Source organism: Pseudophryne corroboree, chromosome 8 (assembly GCF_028390025.1).
Source record: "Pseudophryne corroboree isolate aPseCor3 chromosome 8, aPseCor3.hap2, whole genome shotgun sequence".
NCBI classification, from domain to species: Eukaryota; Metazoa; Chordata; class Amphibia; order Anura; family Myobatrachidae; genus Pseudophryne; species Pseudophryne corroboree.
In genome coordinates this window covers 180,696,503-180,715,094 of record NC_086451.1, presented here as the reverse complement: position 1 = coordinate 180,715,094, position 18,592 = coordinate 180,696,503, and the positions used below count along the sequence as shown (strand labels likewise).

The window sequence follows — 18,592 nt, the reverse complement described above, 5'->3', positions numbered from 1 at the left end:
AACAACCCACATTTGGCAACCAAGAGGGAACATTTATGGAAAAATGGGACAAAATACTACACACATGTTCTATAGACCTAATGAAACTCCTAATTGATGAAAAGAAACAATCCCTCTCATCCTTAGAGACTGACATTAAATTGAAGGAGAGAGATCTTGAACAGTTTAAAGATAAGGAGGACTATAAAATTAACGAGTCTGTATTACACAAGAAGATGGAGCACATAGAAGAGGAGGTGATTAAGGGAAAAGAAAAAAAGTTCCAAAGGGACAAAAATGACTATGAACAAGGGAGAGTCAAAAATTGGAGTAGATTCAACACCAATAAACAATCAGACCAGAGGACGGACAGAGGAAATTGGAGAACTGTCACTTCAAGAACTAATACTACATTAAACAGCAATGCAAACACTCCTAACAGCAATGTGAAAACATCCAACAGATTTTCTGCACTACAGAGACATGGCTCAAGCAGTGACCAGGATTTTTTATCCAAAAGAACAGGAGCAAGACCAAAGCACAATATAAAGAACACAATGAGAGAAGACATACATCATGCATCGCCCCTCAAAAGAAGGTTTACAGAAGAAGAGGATCCCGAGGAGGCAGGAGGGAGGGAAAACAAAAAAAGAACAGTATGACAACAAATCCAAGCGAAAAGGGGATATTCAACCTTTCCCAACATGTACTAACAAAACCAGAAGTGTCATTGTTAGTAAAAGGACTTTCATTCGCACCAACAGAAGGCCTGAATAAATTCAACACCTTCATAGACCTAAACAAATATGTCAGGAAGCTAACACTTAAAAGACATTTTCTACGAAAAGAGGATGCGGTTATAGCAAATTATGAGAGCCGCTCAAAATCAGGCCTGAAACCAACCTCTAAGTTTTACCCCTTAGAATCTAAGGGAAGTAATATTAGTATGTTTTACGAACTAGTGAAAAAGGACCTATGCGACATTGACCAGGGAGCAATCAAAGAGAAGAATCTTAATAACAGAGAAAGTGAAGCCCTAAAGAATTTACAGAAAAACAAAGGGATAATCATAAAACAAGCTGATAAAGGGGGGGGGGCTGGTCATCATGGATCGGATAAAATATATTGCAGAAGCTGAAAGACTCTTATCAGATGAAGAATCGTACAGAAAACTTCCCAAAGATCCAAAGGATGACTACATCGAAGAACTGAGGACACTTTTATTGCATGGTTTTAGAACAGGAATTATTACCAAAGATGAATACCAGTTTTTAATGAGGTCAGACCCCACTACCCCCATATTTTACTTTTTACCGAAAATTCATAAGAGCTTGGAAAACCCGCCAGGAAGACCGATAGTGGCGGGTATTGATTCACTTACCTCTAATCTGTCTGAATACGCTGATGTCTTTTTAAAACCTTATGTGAAAAACCTCCCATCTTACCTTAAGGATACCACATCGGTACTGGGCCTCCTGAAGGATATCGAGTGGAAAGATTCATACACGTGGGTAACAATAGATGTACAATCTCTATACACGTGTATTGAACACAGCAAGGGAGTAGCAGCCTGTAAAGATTTCTTGGACAAAGATGACACACTAACAATTGAACACAGGAATTTTATTTGTGACATCATGCGTTTTATTCTTCAACACAATTATTTTAAATTCCTGGATCAATTTTATCTACAGCAGTGCGGTACCGCAATGGGAACTATTTTTGCGCCAAGTTTTGCCAATCTTTTTATGGGATGTTGGGAAAAAGTTTTTATATATGATCAACAGGTTTTTAAAAATCATTTAATCTTTTATCGAAGATATATTGATGACATTTTAATAATCTGGGATGGAGACATGGATCTTTTTAACCAATTTTTTAAACATATCTGTACTAATGACATGAATCTTGCTTTTACATCCAATATGAACAAAGAACATATTGAGTTTTTAGATTTGATTCTTATAGGGGAAAATGGAAAAATCACCACTAAAAATTATATTAAACATGTGGACACTAATAGCTATCTCCACTTCAGAAGTAACCATCTAAAGAGCTGGAAAAATAATATCCCATTTTCCCAATTCAGTAGGATCAAAAGAAATTGCAGCAAGCCAGAGGACTGTCAGACACAATTGGAATTATACACCAACAGATTCAAACAGAAAGAATACCCAGACACAATTTTAAAGAAAGCCATCACCAGAACCAACCTGATTGATAGACCACAACTGCTGGAATATAAAACAAGAGAAACAAAGAAAGACTCTACGGCTTTTATAACCACTTATAACCGGCACGAAAAATCCATTAGAGAGTCATTCAGAAACCATTGGCGGATACTGCTCATGGATCCCATCCTTAAGGAAATCCTCCCTCCTCATCCAGAGATAGTTTTTAAAAAATCAAGAAACCTGAAGGACATTCTAGCCCCTAGTATGCTGAGGAATGACCAAGAAAAAGAACACACCTGGCCCAAATGCAAGGGCTCATACAAATGTGGGCGATGCAATGTATGCCGATATCTACACCCCAATAGGAGAACGTTCACGGATATGGAGAAGAAGAAGGAATACAAGATTAAGGAATATATGAATTGCAACACTCCGTCGGTCATATATCTTCTGGAATGTAACTGTGGCAAACAGTACATAGGAAAAACCAAGAGACCTTTAAAACTAAGAATACAGGAACACGTGAGGAACATTAAAAATAAAGTGGAAACTCACGCTGTCTCCCAACATTTTACCACAACCCATAATTCCAACCCAGAAGCTCTTACGTTCAAAGCCATAGAACTGGTGAAAATGGGTGAAAGAGGAGGAGATCTTGCGAACAAACTATCACGTAGAGAAATGTACTGGATTTTCCAACTACAAACGCTACAACCAAAAGGATTCAACGATAACTATGAAATCGCCCCATTCTTATAAAATACGGTATTATCCTCCATCCATATTTTATATTACTTCAACTCCATAGTCCTACGCCTAGTCACATTTTGATCCCCTTCACAATCCCATTACCTTTCCCACTCACCCCCATCCCACTCCCTCCACAGATCACAAAGTTTCCTCCCCCCTCCCCCCCCCCCCCCCAACCCAAACCCCCCCCCCCCCCCCACCCCACTCCTACCCCACTTGTGTAGATATCAATTTTAATTAATGATAATAAGGTATAGAGTGTGAATCCGTAAGGCACTACGAAGTTACAGTCATACCACGCTGGAAATGCCCAAACACGTCTGATCTTGGAAGCCAAGCAGCGCTGGGCCTGAACAGTACCAGTAGGGGAGACCAACTGGGAAGATCAGGTACTGTACGAAATAGTAACTCATAGAGGCCTGAGAAAGGTAAAACACTCTATACATAATTTTATATTAATTTTTTATTTATTTTATTGTATATTTATATATATATTATCACAAATAAGTTAACATCCTCACAAAAGGTTAACATAGAAATATTAATTGCAATGTTTTCACATCATCACTTGAATCCCAGTGCACAATTATTAAAACCATCCGTTTAAAAATAGCACACCTTATGCACAAGCACTTTATTAAATCACTTTATTACTGTAATTTAATTACTTGCACTAGTCTTACAATATATGAATTGGCACTTGAAAGAATAATCAAATGATTTTGGACAATCTCCTGATACTATTTATCCGTCTTTTTTTCATATACAACGATCACCATGGTTACCGGACGAGAGCTGGGCCAAATTATCTACTAAAAAATGGCCGCAAATGCATCCAAAGAATAGCTGCAATCTTATCAAACATGGCCGCCGAGAGGAGACATACTGCAAAGACTCCTCAATCCCTCACAGATGAAATTGCTATGCAGACTAAAGAAGTAACCTCGCAGCGCCGCGGACGCATGCGCAGACGGCAGCGGAAGTGGGGCGGAAATGACGTATCACGGCCTCCGTCCACCGGAAGTGTGGCGGAAGAACCGTGATTACATAGAAAACGGACAATTCATAACATTGTAATACTCAAAAATCACTCAGCATCAATCGTTTTTCCCTACAAAGGACTCTAAACTGACTGTCTATATTTAGATTGCATTTGTAATGGTGTTGTTTGTACTATACATTTAATTAGATCACATGACTCCCTGTTAGGACATGACCCTCCCACCATACTAAAACAAGCTATAAATAGTCTCACAGGTTCATTCTACCCTTACCCTTTGAAGAAGTCTCATCAGACGAAACGCGTTGGGAAGCTACACCTACCTCAATTAAGATAAGGAAAAATCTTATACTTGCTCTTACTTACTTTTAAATATTCATTTAAGTGCTTTTAGTTCATTTGTGTGTTTTATTATTGTCCCATTTTTTAGAATGTTCTTTTAATTATTTTACTGATACTTTATTATTCTCTGTAAAATTTTAAACTTCATTAATAAAATATTTGTTTTATTTACATTTGGCAAATATACACTTATTATATTGACACCTAGAGTCGCTATATCCTTCATCCACCCCATTTTATATATATCTATATATATATATATATATATATATATATATAAATGTAATAAATTATATTCAGACACTCCCACCATATGCACTGTATTTTATTTATTTTTGTATTTTATATAGATATATATACATATATGTATATAAATTTAATAAATTATATTCAGACACTCCAGAGTCTGCATCTTCTTTATTTTCCTGTTTAAATCTACCCCCCCCCCCCCCCCAGTCTCCATCCACTATGGACCCTGCTTCACCCCTGACCCCAGTACTAACCATAAGAACTCTTCTTGACCTCTCTCCTCGTCTGTAAGGATCCTCATGCAGTGCAGACGGCAGTAGCATCGGGAGAGCGGCAGAGTCGCTGTCAGGGAGCCAGGAACCAGGTATCTCTTCACACAGCCATGCGCCTGGGAGAAGCCACCTGTCAGCGCATTGAGGCATCCCTTTGCAAGACGGGCCGGCGCGGAGTAGGCGCTGAAGTGCTGCAACTAAGCGGCGCTGGCACTGGCAGGGCTTACATATTACTGCCCTTTGGCTTTGAAATGAGATGGAGGGGGGAGGACGGAACAGTTGCATCCGAGTGTGCGGCACACAGGGAGACTGGGCTAGCCGGCTCCCCGAGCAGTACAGGGTACTAAGGTCCGGGAACTTAGCTCCCAGTGCCCCAGCGCCACATGCACGGAGCTTGTCTGCACGGCTGGGGACCGGGAGCTCAGCTTAGCAGTGCACACCCCCGAATCTACCACTGCCCAATCACCTCCTTCACAGTGACAGGGGCGTGCTTTCAAATGGGCTGAAAGCACGCCCCTGTCAAAGCGGCACTTATACTAGTGCCGCTTGCTGGGCTTTTTTTCAATGGGATTTTACTCCCTGCTGGTTGGCCCCGCCCCCCGCTTCCGGCACTTTTATGTTGTCAGCGGGAGGCACCGCGAGCGGTGCCTCCGAACACGCATTTTTACATGATAAAAATGATTAAAATAATACAAATATACTTATGACACAAAATCTGTGTCATAAGTATCTTCTTTGTATTATTTGAATCATTAATGACAGGGGAGGCACTGCCTCCCCTGCCTCCCCTGACTGCACGTCCCTGTAGTGTCCCAAGACATTTCAATAAGTGTCATGAGGGTAATCCAGCATCTCTCAAAATGATTGGGTTGGAACACATTCCGATCACCAAGCGGGGAGGAGACAGATTTGCTAGACTCTGTAAGCAAGAGATCTATTGGACCTTTCGTTTAAACTCATTACATCCTCAAGGTCTAAACGAAGCTTTAGAGCTTAACACAGTGCTTGAGTAATGTATAAATCAGCTGTCTAGTTTTGTTTACCATCTGTAATACATCAACAAGTCCCAAGCGGGATTACCGCTATGGAAATTGCTTACAAGAAATGACTAAGATTTGTCTCTGAATATCGTTTATGGAGGACGTGGTCTAAATTTCCCCACTTCATCTAAGGGTTAAGATTTCTTCCCCCAGCCCCCGCTTTTCTTCTCCCTTCCTTGCTCTTTATTTTCCCCTTAGTGAGGAGATATATGTGTTGTTATATTTCAGTGTTAGTGTTCCCTCTTTATATTTATTTCTAAAGCCAAAAAAATATGAGGATTTAGTTGTCAGTATATGATCACTGTATTTAAACAAAACGTCTCTGATCATGTGACTTTGGTCCCGGTCTCATGAGGTTAATTATATGTTTTAATGTTTTTCACTTCTGGTTTATATCTCTAATGCTTTGAATGTATGTTTTTAATTAAGGAAATATAATTAATAATTGCTAGTCTGTGTTAATATATGATCTATATATGACTGTGTGCCCGATCATGTGACTTTTGTTTATGTCACATGACCGCTACCTCACTGGGAATCTATGAGAGGCAGTTCATCGAATCCTCCTTCCCCCTCCCTCTCTCATAATATGTGCGGTTGCTAACAACTCCGTTCACCAGGAAGTGACTGCTCCGTTGCTACGGAAGCCGGTCACTTCCGGGGATCTTGCACCCATGTGACTCGGGAGTGCAGTCACATGACGAATATGGGTCTTGTGATTATGAGTGACGGGCGGCTGCTCCAATGTAGATACAGCCGCATAGGAACTCACTGCCTGTGTGCGTCACGTGATCGGCATTACGACCACGTGACCAGTAGTTACAAAAGTAAAACACTAGCTATTTAACTGATCTTAAGGTATTTATTAGGAATTATATTATATCATTTTATTATACAATTTTATTTTAAAGTCTCTGCTGTTTCTATTTGGTCAGATTGTAGAAATTTTGATATTTAAAGATGATTGATCCTTAATCAATTGTTACTGCAAATGAATTGATGACATAATTTCCCCTATAAAAAGGAGATGATTTGAACAATACAGTACCCTTTGATAAAGCTGCCAGGAGCAGCGAAACGCGTCAGGGAACTTTGCTCCAGACCATTGGACTCCTCCTAAGGCAACCACATTGCTGGACTCAATTTCAGGACGACCCATCCATTTTGCATAAAGTGAACCAGGATCCTCCATTTTCTCATGGTCCTATGAGACATCATCTAACAGGATTCTCACCATTGGAACACAGTGTGCAGGATAATCAAGTGCCATCTTTACAGACTGTGAACCAGAATCCACTTCACCTATGTCAACCTATTAAGGACCTTCATTTTGGATCCCTGCATTGGAACACAGGTTGGGTAAAATGTCATACCAGTCCTGACTTTTGGCTATAGACTCTGTGTCCTATCCATCACATTGACTTTATTGCTTTTAAATGAAGTTGCCTTAAGGAGTGTATTGTATGTCCAACAACTGGTCTTTGGTTAACGGAGTGAGATAGTAACACCATCTTCTCTCATTTATTGCTCAGATTTAAATGTATCCATTTTCAGTATCTTTTGTTTAGCGCTGTATCCTTACCTATTGTTTGTTTTTCCCATTAAGGAGAGTGACTTTCTCCTATATACAGCAGCTTAGAAAAATCACTCACTTCAGCGCCTGTTAATTATATACTTGTTATATAAAATCCATTTGCTTCTACAATATACTCCTGGGCCTACTCATTGTAATGTGGTATAAAATGAACTAGAGGGCATTATAATTAGTGATGAGCGGATTCGGTTTTACTCGGTTTTACTCGGTTCTCAAAACCGAATCTTATTGGCTCACTGATGTCACGTGTTTTGGATAGCCAATAAGATTCGGTTTTGAGAACCGAGTAAAACCGAGTAAAACCGAATCCGCTCATCACTAATTATAATGTTACATAATATGGACTAGGGACACTGTAATGTGGCACAATACAGTGTGAAATGGGTACACTATCTGCCATAATGTGAGTTGGGAAAGCTGTGTTACATAGTTTATACTGGCAGCCCTGCAATGTGACATAATATGAACTAGGGCACTGTTATGAGGCATAACAGTAACAACTGCTGCAGAAAGGTGTCTTTGTAGAAACATTGGGACAGAAGCCCCCTTCAAAATTTTGCTATGGGGCCCACAAAGTACTGGCTTGGCCCCTGCACACAACAGTACAATTACACAACTTTTTTCAACAATCTATGCACTATACCCGAACTATACGCAAATCACTCTCCGATGGTCACCGGAGTTTGTTTTTACGAACGGGCCTGTGCCTACACTTGTGCGAATGTAATGCTCGCACAGCTTAACCGTGATTCAAGCAATTCAAACAGCAAACCCCCTTTTTAGTTGTGGCAAACAAGAATATGACAATAAACCCAATATAACGAGATTTATGGTAAGAACTTACCGTTATTAAATCTCTTTCTGCGAGGTACACTGGGCTCCACAAGGATTCACATTGGGGTGTAGAGTAGGATCTTGATCCGAGACACCAACAGGCTCAAGCTTTTGACTGTTCCCAAGATGCACAGCGCCGCCTCCTCTATAACCCTGCCTCCATGCACAGGGAGCTGTTTTGTTAACCAGCCCAATGCAGTAGCAGGTACCAGAGACGACAACCGCTCGTAGCCAAGTACACCACACACTCATCACAGGAGAGGGTGTCAGTGGCTATGCCAATACCAACCCAAAGAAGCTAAGTGCGTCAGGGTGGGCGCCTTGTGGAGCCCAGTGTACCTCGCAGAAAGATTTAACAACGGTAAGTTCTTACCATAAATCTCGTTTTCTGCTGCGGGGTACACTGGGCTTCACAAGGATTCACATCGGGATGTCCTAAAGCAGTTCCTTATGGGAGGGGACGCACTGTAGTGGGCAAAAGAACCCGGCGCCCAAAGGAAGCATCCTGGGAAGCGGCGGTATTGAAGGCATAGAACCTAATAAACGTGTTCCCGGAAGACCACGTAGCCGCCTTGCACAATTGTTCAAGGGTTGCACCAAGGTGGGCCGCCCAAGAAGGTCCAACCGACCGGGTAGAATGGGCCTTAATGGTAGCAGGAGCTGGGCGACCAGCCTGTACATAAGCATGTGCAATCACCATTCTAAACCATCTGGCCAGAGTATGCTTGGAAGCAGGCCAGCCACGTTTGTGAAAACCAAACACAAAAAGAGAATCAGACTTCCTAACTGAGGAAGTTCTCTTCACGTAGATACGGAGAACCCGTACCACATCCAAAGTCCGCTCTTTGGTAGACAACTCAGAAGAATTAAAGGCCGGAACCACAATCTCCTGGTTAAGGTGGAAGGAAGATACCACCTTGGGTAAATAAACTGTCCGTGTTCTATGAACCGCCCTGTCACAGTGAAAAATCAAATAAGTAGACTTATAGGATAAGGCACCTAAGTCCGAGACCCTTCTAGCTGAAGAAATAGCCAGCAAGAACAACACATAAAGGAAAGCCACTTAAGGTCAGCAGAGGTAAGAGGCTCAAATGGAGACTCTTGTAAGGCCTCCAAAACCACTGACAGATCCAAAGGGGCCACAGGTGGCACATAAGGAGTCTGAATCCGCAACACACCCTGAGTGAATGTATGTACATCAGGCAGGGTAGCAATTTTTCTCTGAAACCAAACCGACAAGGCAGAGATGTGAACCTTGAGGGAGGCCAGACGCAAGCCCAAGTCTAGGCCCTGTTGTAGAAAAGCCAATAGTTTTGCCGTACTAAACTTGAAAAGGTCATGATTGTGAGATGCACACCAAGTAAAGTAAGTATTCCAGACCCTATGGTAGATCTGAGCAGAAGCCGGCTTACGGGCCTTCAACATAGTTTGAACGACTGCCTCAGAAAAACCCTTGGCCCCCAGGACGGAAGCCTCAAGGGCCATGCCGTCAAAGCCAGACGGGCCAAATCCTGGTAAACACAAGGGCCCTGAACGGGGAGGTCTGGATGTTGTGGAAGTAGAAGGGGACGATCCCACGAGAGACCCAGGAGATCGGAAAACCAGTGCCGTCTGGGCCATGCTGGAGCAACCAGAAGCAGGTTTCCTCCTTTTTGCTTGAACTTACGTATTACTCTGGGCAGGAGTGACACCGGAGGGAACACGTACGGTAGATGAAAGTTCCATGGAATTGCCATAGCGTCCATGAACGCAGCCTGGGGATCCCTTGCCCTTGCTCCGAAGACCGGAACCTTGTGATTGTGTCAAAACGCCATCAGATCCACATCTGGAAGGCCCCACGTGTCGACGAGAAGTTGAAACACCTCAGGATGGAGGCTCCACTCTTATGCATGCACGTCCTGACGACTGAGATAATCCTTTTTCCCAGTTTAGGACGCCCGGAATGAACACAGCAGATATGGCCGGCAGATGGCACTCCGCCCACTGACGAATCCTTGACACTTCCCTCATTGACATGCGGCTTCGAGTGCAGCCTTGATGATTTATGTACGCCACCGTGGTGGCGTTGTCCGACTGTACTTGAACAGGTCTGTTCTGTATCAGATACTGGGCCATTGTCAACGCGTTGAACACTGCCCGCAGTTCCAGAATATTGATCGGGAGCAGAGACTCCTCCTTGGTCCACCGACCCTGAAGAGAGTGTTGTTCCAACACCGCGCCCAAACCTCTCAGACTGGCATCCGTTGTCAGAAGGACCAAGTCGGATATCCAGAAGGGACGGCCCCTGCTCAATTGTTGGTCCTGAAGCCACCAGCTGTGACAGGCGGACCTCCGGAGACAAGGAGATCATGTGAGATCTGATCCGGTGAGGCAGACCATCCCACTTGGTCAGAATTAACTTCTGCAGAGGGCAAGAGTGGAATTGAGCATACTCCACCATGTCGAAAGCCGACACCATGAGACCCAGCAATTGCATTGCCGAATGTATCGACACTTGCGGACGAGATAGGAACCATCGAATTCTGTCCTGAAGCTTCAGGAATTTCTCCTGAGACAGGAACAACCATTGGTTGCGAGTGTCCAATAATGCTCTCAGATGTAAAATGCTCCGAGCAGGAACCAGGGAGGATTTCTTCCAGTTGATTAGCCACCCGTGGTCTTTCATGCACTGGACCGTAAGATCGAGATGACACAGGAGAAGTTCTGGGGAAATTGCCAGGATCAACAAATCGTCCAAGTACGGTAGGATCCTGACCCCTTGACGGCGGAGTGTAGCTGTCATGACCGCCATTACTTTGGTCAAAACTCGCGGAGCAGTTGTCAAACCAAAGGGTAACGCCCGAAATTGTTGATACACCTCAATAGGAATATGTAAGTAGGCATCCTGTATTTCCAGGGAGACCATATAGTCCCCAGGCTCCATGGCCAGAACAATAGAGTGCAGCGTTTCCATACGAAATTTGGAGATCCACACATGCTTGTTCAAGGACTTCAGATTGAGAATGGGCTGCGAGGATCCGTTCGGTTTCGGGACTAGAAACAGCCGTGAATAGAACCCCATGCCCCTCTGAGCCAGAGGCACTTTCACTACCACTCCTGTGGTCAGGAGGGAATGTACCACCGAGTGCAACGTGTTTGCTTTTGCCATATCCAGAGGCACATCTGTCAGGCAAAATCGATGAGGGGGACGATTCTTGAAAGGTATGGCGTAACCTTGAGCGATGACTTCCCTCACCCAGGTATCTGAAGTGGTCTTCGACCATTCCTGGGCAAAACCTAGAAGTCGGCCCCCCACCCTGGGATCCCCCAGAGGGAGGCCCGCCCCTTCATGCGGCAGGCTTGTCAGTTTTGGAAGCTGGCTGACGGGCACGCTTCGGTCTGGGCTTGGCAGGTCTGGAAGCACGAGCTTGCTCCGGGTACGCCTGACCTTTTGCTTTTCCTGAAGGACGAAACGGCAGAGGGAAAGTACTTTTAGCCTTCTGTGTGGAAGGTGCCGTACTAGGTAGGCAAGCTGTCTTAGCAGTAGCCAGGTCAGCCACAATCTCATTGAGGTCTTCTCCAAAGAGAATGTCTCCCTTGAAATGAAGTACCTCCAGGGTTTTCTTGGAATCCATATCCACCGACCAGGATCTCAACCAAAGGATACGTCTGGCCAAGACGGACGTAGTAGCAGCCTTGGCCACGAGCACCCCGGCATCGGAGGCCACCTCCTTAAGGTACAGAGAAGCCGTGGCAATATATTCGAGACATTGTCGAGCATGCTCAGATGCATTGGAAGGCAGTTCCACCTCAAGTTCCTGAGCCCACGCCTCAACAGCTTCAGCAGCCCAAGTCGCTGCAATTGTTGGCCTATGCACAGCCCCCGTTAGGGTATATATCGCTTTTAAACAGCCCTCCACACGTCGATCCGTCGGATCCTTCAGAGAAACAACCATACGCGCCACATGAGAATCTACAGGCAAAGGGGTTTCCCAATTTTTACACACCTCCGCAGTGAGAGGATAGCGAGTCAACAGTCTCTTATTCGGTGTCAATTTGGTCCCCAGATTTTCTCAGGATTCCTGACGTATGTCAACCAGATGTTTAGAATGGGGTAAAACTTGTTTTACCACCTTCTTACGTTTAAACCTATCCGGTTTCTTGGAGACAGTCTCAGGCTCAGAATCATCAGACACCTGAAGAATGAGCCGTATCGCCTCAATCAAATCCGGGACATCCACCGATGACTTGCCTTCCCCATCCGAAACATCAGTGTCAGTGTCCGTGGGGTCAGTATATGCACCGTCCTCGTCAGAAGATGTGTCTGGAATAGCAGTGGATTGTGAGGAGGTAATGGCCCATTTAGAAGATGACTTAGTCTTAGGCAGGCGAGAGTGACACTTAGATTTAGTCATAGATCGGTTCAAATGCTGTAACTGAGTGGAAAGATGATCCGCCCATGGCGGGTTCACAGCAGGGACCATAATCTGTTGCAGTGGCACAGGTGGTCCCACAGGTGGCGTTAATTTAGTCACAAGCGTGTTTAACAATGTGGAAAATGTAGCCCAAGGTGGGTCTTGTAATGCCCCAGGTGCTACTGACCCACTGGCGGGTAAGGAACCCCCCTGAACCTGAACTCTCAGCTGCCATATTATCCTCCATTACGCCCGCGGCCTCACTACCACGCAGTGTGGGAGAAGCCCCAGCGTTGTTGCCACACTTAGCAGACATAACTATGTGCACAATAATGGGCAACCTGGTACGTGTAGCAGCACTATACTTCGCAAGAACTCTCAGAAAGGGTGCCTAAGATAGCACAAACCGGGAGTTCAAGAGATCTAGATTACATGGTGACTATAAATCACAAGTAAAAATACACCGGCAGTATATCTTGTGATACAATCCTATATTAACATAAAGAAAAACCCGAAACACTTGGCCTCCTCAGGTATAGCAATATAGGAATAGCCCACTGAGTGAAATACCCTGCAATAAGGCAACCACGCAGCAGCTACATGTACACACACGTATATAGTCACAAGCGTACCTTGCAGAAATGATGTACCATAAAACTGCACTGGACTAGCAATACAAAGTAATACTCAGTATGGCTATATGTGATAACAATAGATATAACAAACGCAGTAAACACTGGATGTATATCACAGGGTGTTTGTACCACACAACCCTGACAGTATGCACTCTTTCTTAACTAACACTGTCCCAGTGACAGGTAAAATACTTAAGTGTCCTGTAGGAAGCACAGCACTGGCAATTAGGCAGTTCCACAGAGGAGGATTTGCCCTAGCAGTCCCAGGAACAGCAAGGCTCTGTCTGTAATGGCTGCTGACCGGGAGTGAGGGAGAAGGAAGCAGCTCCAGGGCGGGAACATTGCTGAAATGGCGCCCTGGGGCTGGGGCCTCAGGTCCGACCTGGTCCCCCTGCTGGCATCCCCACCGGGTGCTTGCGGGCAGTGTAAAAATGGAGGTTTACATTAAAATGTCCCCCTGACCTGTGCCCATGAGTCGACCCTGGTGGCTAGTGGAGCGGCTGCCCAGTATTCAGTGTCCACGCCAGCGTGCGGCCCGCCTCCTACGGCCGCGCTGGATCGTGGTAAAGAGCGGGCACAGGAGCCCCTTATCTTCCCCTTGTCTGCAGCCCCACTATCCGGGAGACGGCGGCGTGTGTGACTCACTTTTAGAAGAAGCCGGCGCCTACGCTGCAGTGACCCGGCAACCAGGGCGCGGGAGTATACAGCGCCGCTGGAGGTGATGGAGCTGCGTGCAGGGAAGTCCATGAGACCTTGCCTGCAGCAGCCCTGTAGTATTCTTGTACAAGAATCTTCTTCTTTTTCTGTAAAATGAAGCTCTGAATAGGCAGCCTCCTGTCAAGTGCCTGCATACTGCATGTCACCAACTTACAAACTGAGCTCCCTGTGCATGGAGGCGGCGCTGTGCATCTTGGGAACAGTCAAAAGCTTTGAGCCTGTTGGTGCCTCGGATCAAGATCCTACTCCACACCCCGATGTGAATCCTTGTGGAGCCCAGTGTACCCCGCAGCAGAAAAATACAATATATGATTATTACAATATACCAAGAGACTGAGCTTATTGTCCGCAGGTTCACGTTAGCACCTTTCAAACGTTGTACCGACGCAGACTTGGTTTTTCCAGCACGTGTTTGATGACGTCAATCCCACCCTTTGCTGATAAACTTAAGTCTTGCGTATGGTACTTGTTTTAAAGTATGTAACGGCTGGCTAGAGCCCCCAACTGTTATAAACTGTTTTAAAGTAAACCGATGGACAATAAGTCAGTTGCGCAGTTTCCTCAATGTTACGCTAACTGTTTACACTTTATTCCTAGCTACGGGCGTACCTATGCGTAGCGCCACTTACCGTACCTTTTGAGCGTTGTGGCGCTCTCCTAATACCTTGATGAATATATATATGGCTACAGCAATATAACACACTTAAACCTTAGTATAGTATCGGAAGCGTCCCTGACACTTCGTCAGATTAACAAAATAACTTAGTCGAGACAGAGGTGTAAATTTGGATTAAAGGTCCAACCCAATAACCATATATATTAGTCCCTAGCGGACACAAGGGGATAACAATGCTACACTGTAGCAACACAATACAATTCAAAGATACAATAAATGTACAATAATATACAACAGACACGAGAAATAAATGCAAGTACAATTAGCAATACAACTATACCAATACAATAGTAACAGTTACCGTCATACATACGCTAGTTTCCCTGGTGCAGGCAGCCAGTCATCAGAGCAGAGTGTGTGTGTGTGAGTGTATGTGTGTGTGGTTGTGTGAATGTGTGTGTGTATGAAAGTGTGTGTGTGATAGTTCTGAGATAGGCGAGTTCTCTACCTGGGCCAGGAGTGTGCTCTTTTATACAATAGTTCAAACGGTAGTACAATAGGGAATGTATGCTCTTCTTCCATTGGTCCGGGGGTGGGACATATCCAGTACACTGGGGATCATTGGTCAGCTCAACCGGTGGGCGATGACTAAGTCCTGAGATGTGATTACTGTTTGTTTACATCTAAGTTCCTGCCCCAAGACCAGTCAAACACACCACATTATCTTACAGTAATATACATGAATCCGGTATTGCTAATAACTTGTTGCCGAAATATTTGACCATATTCTCGCAACTACCGAATTACAATTTGATCCCACACACTGTATTCTTACACGGTGTTCTTGATATTTAATGTAACAATAACTATAATTATATATATCCAAAAACAGGATTTTAATACCTACCGGTAAATCCTTTTCTCCTAGTCCGTAGAGGATGCTGGGGTCCACTTCAGTACCATGGGTTATAGCTGGTTCCGCAGGAGCCATGAGCACTTTAAGACTTTTTCAGAGTGTGAACTGGCTTCTCCCTCTATGCCCCTCCTCCAGACCTCAGTATAGGAACTGTGCCCAGGGAGACTGACATTTCGAGAATAGAATTTACTTTTAAGTTAATGGTGAGATTCATACCAGCTCACACTTCAACCATGCCGGTTTTTATTAAATGATGTTTTTTAAGCTATATAAATAACGATCCATATAGCAGATGTATTTTTATACTTTTAAATTACTAATTGATTAACCTCCAATGTCTGTCATTATTTGGTCATTTAATGTTAATAGGCGGTCACAACTAATCACATATGCTAATGAGCAACCATATTGGTAGGGTATATAAACCATCACCAGCAGGACTACTAGCACCTTGAAAAAGTTGCTTGTATGCAACGAAACGCGTTGGTGAGACTTGTCTGAAGGTGTTCACTCCCTACCTTCTGGAAACATTGGACCTGGACAAAGTCCCCGTTGAACATCCTCTATTGGACCTAGTGATGAGCGGGTTCGGTTCCTCGGAATCCGAACCCGCCCGAACTTCACCTTTTTTTTACACGGGTCCGAGCGACTCGGATCCTCCCGCCTTGCTCGGTTAACCCGAGCGCGCCCGAACGTCATCATCCCGCTGTCGGATTCTCGCGAGACTCGGATTCTATATAAGGAGCCGCGCGTCGCCGCCATTTTCACACGTGCATTGAGATTGATAGGGAGAGGACGTGGCTGGCGTCCTCTCCGTTATAGTAGAACACAGAGTGACTTAGTTAGTTATAATTGTGGGGAGGATTGGGGACGGGGTGCAGCTGTTAGGGAGTACAGTGCAGGGTTTTGATTATACCACCAGTGAGTTTAATCCTTTGTTTCTCTGCCTGAAAAAAACGCTCCACCATATCTGTGCTCACTCAGTGTGCTGCACTGCTGCATGATATATCTGTGCAGAGTGCACTGCTCTGCTCACACTGCCTAATTGTGGGGACTGGGGAGCAGTTATAGCAGGAGTACAGTGCACAGTTTTGCTGACAGTGACCACCAGTCCAGTATACGTTTGTCTGCCTGAAAAACACTCCTGTGTTTTTTTTTTTCTTCATACTAGTTTAGCAGTCTGCTGACAGTGTCCACCAGGTCCGTTATACAGCATATTATATATATAAGCAGCAGTACGGTAGGCCACGGCTGTACCTACCTCTGTGTCATCAGTGCACTCATCGTCCATAAGTAATATAATACTATACTATCCATCCATCTACATTGTATACCTGTGGTGTTTTTTTTTTCTTTTCTTCATACTAGTTTAGCAGTCTGCTGACAGTGTCCACCAGGTCCGTTATACAGTATATTATATATATAAGCAGCAGTACGGTAGGCCACGGCTGTACCTACCTCTGTGTCGTCAGTGCACTTGTCGTCCATAAGTAATATAATACTATACTATCCATCCATCTACATTGTATACCTGTGGTGTTTTTTTTTTTCTTCATACTAGTTTAGCAGTCTGCTGACAGTGTCCACCAGGTCCGTTATACAGTATATTATATATATAAGCAGCAGTATGGTAGGCCACGGCTGTACCTACCTCTGTGTCGTCACTCGTCGTCCATAAGTAATATAATACTATACTATCCATCCACCTACATTGTATACCTGTGGTGTTTTTTTTTTCTTCATACTAGTTTAGCAGTCTGCTGACAGTGTCCACCAGGTCCGTTATACAGTATATTATATATATAAGCAGCAGTACGGTAGGCCATGGCTGTACCTACCTCTGTGTCGTCACTCGTCGTCCATAAGTAATATAATACTATACTATCCATCCATCTACATTGTATACCTGTGGTGTTTTTTTTTTTTCTTCATACTAGTTTAGCAGTCTGCTGACAGTGTCCACCAGGTCCGTTATACAGTATATTATATATATAAGCAGCAGTACGGTAGGCCACGGCTGTACCTACCTCTGTGTCATCAGTGCACTCGTCGTCCATAAGTAATATAATACTATACTATCCATCCATCTACATTGTATACTTGTGGTGTTTTTTTTTTTCTTCATCCTAGTTTAGCAGTCTGCTGACAGTGTCCGCTAGGTCCGTTATACAGTATATTATATATATAAGCAGCAGTACGGTAGGCCACGGCTGTACCTACCTCTGTGTCGTCACTCGTCGTCCATAAGTAATATAATACTATACTATCCATCCATCTACATTGTATACCTGTGGTGTTTTTTTTTTTCTTCATACTAGTTTAGCAGTCTGCTGACAGTGTCCACCAGGTCCGTTATACAGTATATTATATATATAAGCAGCAGTACGGTAGGCCACGGCTGTACCTACCTCTGTGTCGTCACTCGTCGTCCATAAGTAATATAATACTATACTATCCATCCATCTACATTGTATACCTGTGGTGTTTTTTTTTTCTTCATCCTAGTTTAGCAGTCTGCTGACAGTGTCCACCAGGTCCGTTATACAGTATATTATATATATAAGCAGCAGTACGGTAGGCCATGGCTGTACCTACCTCTGTGTCGTCACTCGTCGTCCATAAGTAATATAATACTATACTATCCATCCATCTACATTGTATACCTGTGGTGTTTTTTTTTCTTCATACTAGTTTAGCAGTCTGCTGACAGTGTCCACCAGGTCCGTTATACAGTATATTATATATATATAAGCAGCAGTACGGTAGGCCACGGCTGTACCTACCTCTGTGTCGTCAGTGCACTCGTTGTCCATAAGTAATATAATACTATACTATCCATCCATCTACATTGTATACCTGTGGTGTTTTTTTTTTCTTCATCCTAGTTTAGCAGTCTGCTGACAGTGTCCACCAGGTCCGTTATACAGTATATTATATATATAAGCAGCAGTACGGTAGGCCACGGCTGTACCTACCTCTGTGTCGTCACTCGTCGTCCATAAGTAATATAATACTATACTATCCATCCATCTATATTGTGTACCTGTGGTGTTTTTTTTTTCTTCATACTAGTTTAGCAG

At 44.0% G+C, this 18,592-nt stretch overlaps 1 pseudogene; it reads left to right on the top strand.

The window, feature by feature from the left end:
- Positions 1-3,185: 3,185 nt before the first annotated feature.
- Positions 3,186-3,304, top strand: LOC134951743 (5S ribosomal RNA; annotated as a pseudogene).
- The last annotated feature ends 15,288 nt before the right edge of the window (positions 3,305-18,592 follow it).